Below are 5,408 nucleotides of genomic sequence, written 5' to 3'. Positions count from 1 at the left end.
AATTATTTTCACCTTCATGGAATAGTTTACCCCAAAATGAAACTTATCTCAATTATCTCAAACTTATCAAAATTGTCATAAAATGTCTCTGAACCAAATTTAATTAAAGTTAAATACTTGAATAGCTTAAGGATGAGTAAACAAAGAAAGAATTTTCATTTTTGGGTAAACTATTTAACAAACCCTAGATAACACAACTTATAGATAAAACAAATCAGGTTTAGTAAACAGTAGTACAGTTAACTTTGTATAAAAGGCTTTATACAGTCCAACATCTTCAAAGAAATTTACCATCAGCAGAACCCTGTAGCTGGGTCAAAGGAAACAAATGTACTCCTGCAGCTTTGAAGAGAGGTTCTGCACCCTTCGGCTCATCTGCTTACTCTCTATGTCCATGATTATTTTTGAAAGGCCTCAAAGGTATATTTGAGTCCTTCAGGATATTTTAAGTTCAGTGCATAAATGTGTCCAAACATTATGGCACAAGCACATGCAACAGAGAGCAACTCATTTAGTACTTCCACACCGTCAGTGACAATGGAAATGTCCAGTGCACAACTAAGAGCATCACTTTCGCAGATTACAAAAAATGCCATGGTGGTCTTTTCAAATTCTCTCTCCGCTTCCTCCCTCTGGTCAGCCTAAAAACAAGAACAGAGAATAATTGAGGGACTTTGGAAGAAAAAAAATTATTATTATAATTTGTTATTATGGAGGTCAATGTAGAGCCCAAACATGTGTTGCAATTTTCATTAAGATATCTTCATTTGTGTTCAATGTAAAAATTAAATTTGTACGGTTTATTACAAGAGTAGAGTGAGTGATGACAAAATTTTCATTTTCGGATGAAGACGTACTTTTACACTCTCTTTGGCTTTGAAAATGCTTTTAAACACTTAAACACGTGTACATTCAAACACTCACATGTTGACCATTGTAGACAATTACAGAAATATTTGTTAAGTGCAGTACCACAATGGCCAATCAGTGGCAATTATCAATCTACTCAACAGTGTTGAAAATGCATTTTTGGGTGAACCAACCCCTTTTAAAGGAGTAGTTCACAGTCATGATTTACACGCCATCTTGTCATTTCAAACCTGTGTGAATTACCGTCCTCTGCAGAATTTTGAACAGTGTTGGTAACAGAACAGCACAGCCCCCATTCACTATTATTGTATGGACACAAAACCAATGCAAGTGAATGGGGGGCTCTTAACAACATTCTTCAAAATATATTCTTTTGTGTTCTGTGGAAGAAAGTCACACAGGCTGATGTGTAAATGATAAAACAATTACTTCAACTGCTTTAAAGCGATATGTCACTACCAAATCAAAATTTCCCTACGTTTTACTCACCCTCAAGGCTTGAGAAGACCTTTGCTAAAACCACAGAGCCGTGTCGAGCAGTTTTTTTGATCGACAGATGCACTATTTGAAGCTTCAAAAAGTCTACAATTCACTCCCATTCTACCTCTTGGAAGTAAAATGATATGTAGGATTATAACTTTGCCTGTATTGTTCTTCAAGAATATAACCATATTCAGATAGGATGCCTTGAGGGCGAGTAAAACATGGGGAAATGTTGATTTGGTAGTGAAATATAACTTTATGGCAAACATGGTTGGAGAAAATTTCAGTAGTTTGCATTGTCTACATTACCTGGTATTCTTTGATCAGACAGCTTGCATCTTCACCAAGGTACATGATCTCTTCTGATGCATATGTCCAGACTCTACAAAATGTTCAAGGTGTATTGTTTTTGTTAGACCAAAACACTACTAAATTGATTGCCACAAGCAATTTTTTTTTTCGCATGCAACCAATACCTGATCCATAACTTGAACGTTTTTCATGGAGGACTCCACCTTTGCTCCTAATAACCTGGAGAAGCTGAGAGCTCTGTCTGTCCAAAGAGGCCATAATTCTCGATTGTAAATGTAGGGTCGTGATGCGCAAAAATTCGGCATTAATCTGTAAGAAAGAGAAACATAGACTTCAGGAAAAAAATGATTTCACTTTGAGAACTAGTTTTAAAAATACATATATACACAAAGCCAGTGGCGGCTACTGGTCTGTCAAATAGGGAAGCTCATTTTCGGCCTACATCATAAAATTGTCTATTTATTTATTCACAAGAATGTGCCTTATTGTCAGTCACAATGCAAACAATCGTAAAAAAAAAAAAAGCTTTAGTTTTATTATGCAAAATATGATGTATTTTTTTCTTTTAGTCAGATGCTACTATATAGTATAAATATTTTGCAATTTAAATAAGGTTATTATGGAGATTTATTTATTTATTTATAAAGTATTTTAATAGAAATATAAGGTTTCATTATGTTATGTTAAAATTTTTCAAGATTACTATATATATATATATATATATATTTATATTAATTTATAGTCATCCTCCATGTTAATATTTAATGTAGTAATCTATATATATATATTGATTACTACATTAAATATTAACATGAAATGAATGAATGAACGATCTAAAAAAAATATTAAACTCTGTAAAAGTGAAACAAGGAATGTGGTGTATAATTGTGTGAAATGTATGATGAAAATCAAGCAATTTCGCCAAGCAAATATAAAGAAATAGGTTGCAGCAGTTTTTATTTCGACTGAACTTGAGAAATCCGCGATGGGACTGAGCGCGAATAGCTCCAGCGATTCCTTATAGTACAAAATCGCTGTCAGTCAAAAGGAGATGCAATCTTTCGACAGACCCTCCAATCATCACGCAGAAGCTCGGAGTCCAGGCCAGCCCACTCCTCATTTGCTCCTCATTCACCCCCAGAGACGCTGAGCGTCCGTGGGCGGGACATAATCGCAGCGTTTATCCAATGACCGTCTAGTTTCAAAGCACTGAAAAAAAACGTTCAAAGCAGCCGCATTGAAGTCAATGGACGCTGGGCTTCAACGGGGAAATGCACTGTGATGCTACGGGAATGTATGAGAAGAAAATCAAGTCAGCCGACCTGCTATATCTAACTGATTCTGAACGAACTCGTCTTTGAGATGAACGTTTTCTAACGCATTTTTAGTCAATAAAATGTTAGTACAATAGTACATAATTTGACCATTAATTTTGTGACATTATAGGGGAAGCTGAGCTTCCCTTGCAGTCTTAAAGAAATCGCCACTGCACAAAGCATTAAACAACAAAAGGTATAATTAAGGCACCCAAGACATTTTCAAAAACACTACATACTACAATCCCATGGTAAAAACTATGAAAATTCAGGATTAGTCACTTTACATTTTAACATTTTTAGATAAAGCAATAATTAAAAGGTGCAAATTACTTACGTTTTTCATGTGACTGGTTTATTCAAAACCTGTCATAATTGTTGTTCAGCTGTACCCCATCCTACAAAAGACAAAGAGAAATAACAAACTGGCTCACATAAAAGTAAACAGACGACTTCTTTACTGGGTAAGCTGGTCGACGCGATACGTTAAAATAAGTGTTTAGGCACATCACTAAAGACGTGTTTGGTTAAACTAACGTTATGTGTTAACATTAATCATAAATGAGAGACTATACATGTAAGGACAGCGAATACCTTGCGAACGCGAGCTTCATAATAAATCAATAAAAATCATCATAATAATAAAGCTTAATAACAACGTTAAGTCCATACAAAGCGTCTGAAGCGTGCATGTACATTATACATGACGGCGCCATCCATAAAGTACATGCACGCTGATGTATCGCACTCCAGCATACCCGAAACAGTATTTATACTACATTTCAATATCAATCCATCTCACCTCAAGCAGTTTACTTGTATTATTATTATTTTATTTCCACTCGGTTTAAAATGGTGATGAGGGAAACTTGTAAACCTTCTAGCAGAGTTACAGCCGTCAAACTAGTAATACTAACTGTATGTAAAACAACAGTACAACATAATATTTTATGAAATCATATATGTATAATGTTAATAATAAGTCCAAACGTATGTATAAATACAGAAATGTATTTACTTTACACTAACAAGACTTACTTTTAATTTAAATCAACCAAACTTTTTACATTACACTGATGGCTAGACAGAAAATCAAATGTTTTGAGTTAGCTCAAGTATAACAAATTCTTTAGAGTAATGACATGCCTTGTGCACTTTTTTTCAGTGCAGTTTGTGTCAAATTAAATAATTTCCTTTTTATATAAAATAACTTGAAAAGTGTGTCATGGCTTTGGTGTCAAGAAAATAAATTAAATATTTTTGGTAAGGTTCCATTATACTTGCCAGCGATCTCCAGGAGTTCGCGTCAAATATATTATATATTAATAAACATTAACTTCAGATACCAGTCAGCAATCGCAGGCAGTTTGTGTCAAATTAAATCATTTCCTTTTTATATAAAATAACTTGAAAAATGTGTCATGGCTTTGGTGTCAAAAAAATAAATTTCATATTATTGGTAAGGTTGCATTATACTTGCCAGCGATCTCCAGGAGATCGCGTCGAATACATTATATATTAATAAACAGTAACTTCAGATACCAGTCAGCAATCTCAGACAGTTTGTGTCAAATTAAAACATTTTCTTTTTATATAAAATAACTTGAAAACTGTATCAGAGCTTTGGTGTCAAAAAATACTTTTTTTTTTTTTTTTTTTTTGGTAAGATTCCATTATACTTGCCAGCGATCTCCAGGAGATCGCGTTAAATTCATTATATATTAATAAACATTAACTTCAGATGCCAGTCAGCAATCGCAGGCAGTTTGTGTCAAATTAAATCATTTCCTTTTTATATAAAATTACTTGAAAAGTGTGTCATGGCTTTGGTGTCAAAAAAATAAATTTCATATTTTTGGTAAGGTTGCATTATACTTGCCAGCGATCTCCAGGAGATCGCGTCGAATACATTATATATTAATAAACAGTAACTTCAAATACCAGTCAGCAATCGCAGGCAGTTTGTGTCAAATTAAAACATTTTCTTTTTATATAAAATAACTTGAAAAGTGTGTCATGGCTTTGGTGTCAAGAAAATAAATTAAATATTTTTGGTAAGGTTCCATTATACTTGCCAGCGATCTCCAGGAGATTGTGTCAAATACATTATATATTAATAAACATTAACTTCAGATACCAGGCAGCAATCGCAGGCAGTTTGTGTCAAATTAAATCATTTCCTTTTTATATAAAATAACTTGAAAAATGTGTCATGGCTTTGGTGTCAAAAAAATAAATTTCATATTATTGGTAAGGTTGCATTATACTTGCCAGCGATCTCCAGGAGATCGCGTCGAATACATTATATATTAATAAACATTAACTTCAGATACCAGTCAGCAATCGCAGGCAGTTTGTGTCAAATTAAAACATTTTCTTTTAATATAAAATAATTTGAAAAGCGTGTCATGGCTTTGTTAACAAAAA

General features: G+C 33.6%; 1 long non-coding RNA gene across 1 annotated transcript; it reads right to left on the bottom strand.

Annotated features, from left to right (window-relative positions):
* Positions 1 to 402: 402 nt before the first annotated feature.
* Positions 403 to 3,858, bottom strand: LOC127158490 (uncharacterized). Its single transcript, XR_007826163.1, has 4 exons — positions 3,319 to 3,858; positions 1,830 to 1,974; positions 1,663 to 1,735; positions 403 to 641 (listed from the first exon to the last, which is right to left on the bottom strand). It is a non-coding gene; the product is annotated as an uncharacterized LOC127158490 (long non-coding RNA).
* Between the last annotated feature and the right edge of the window lie 1,550 nt (positions 3,859 to 5,408).

Source organism: Labeo rohita, unplaced genomic scaffold (genome assembly GCF_022985175.1).
Source record: "Labeo rohita strain BAU-BD-2019 unplaced genomic scaffold, IGBB_LRoh.1.0 scaffold_1519, whole genome shotgun sequence".
Lineage (NCBI taxonomy): Eukaryota > Metazoa > Chordata > Actinopteri > Cypriniformes > Cyprinidae > Labeo > Labeo rohita.
Note: the sequence above shows the minus strand (reverse complement) of the source record. Positions and strands in the feature narration are given on the sequence as shown.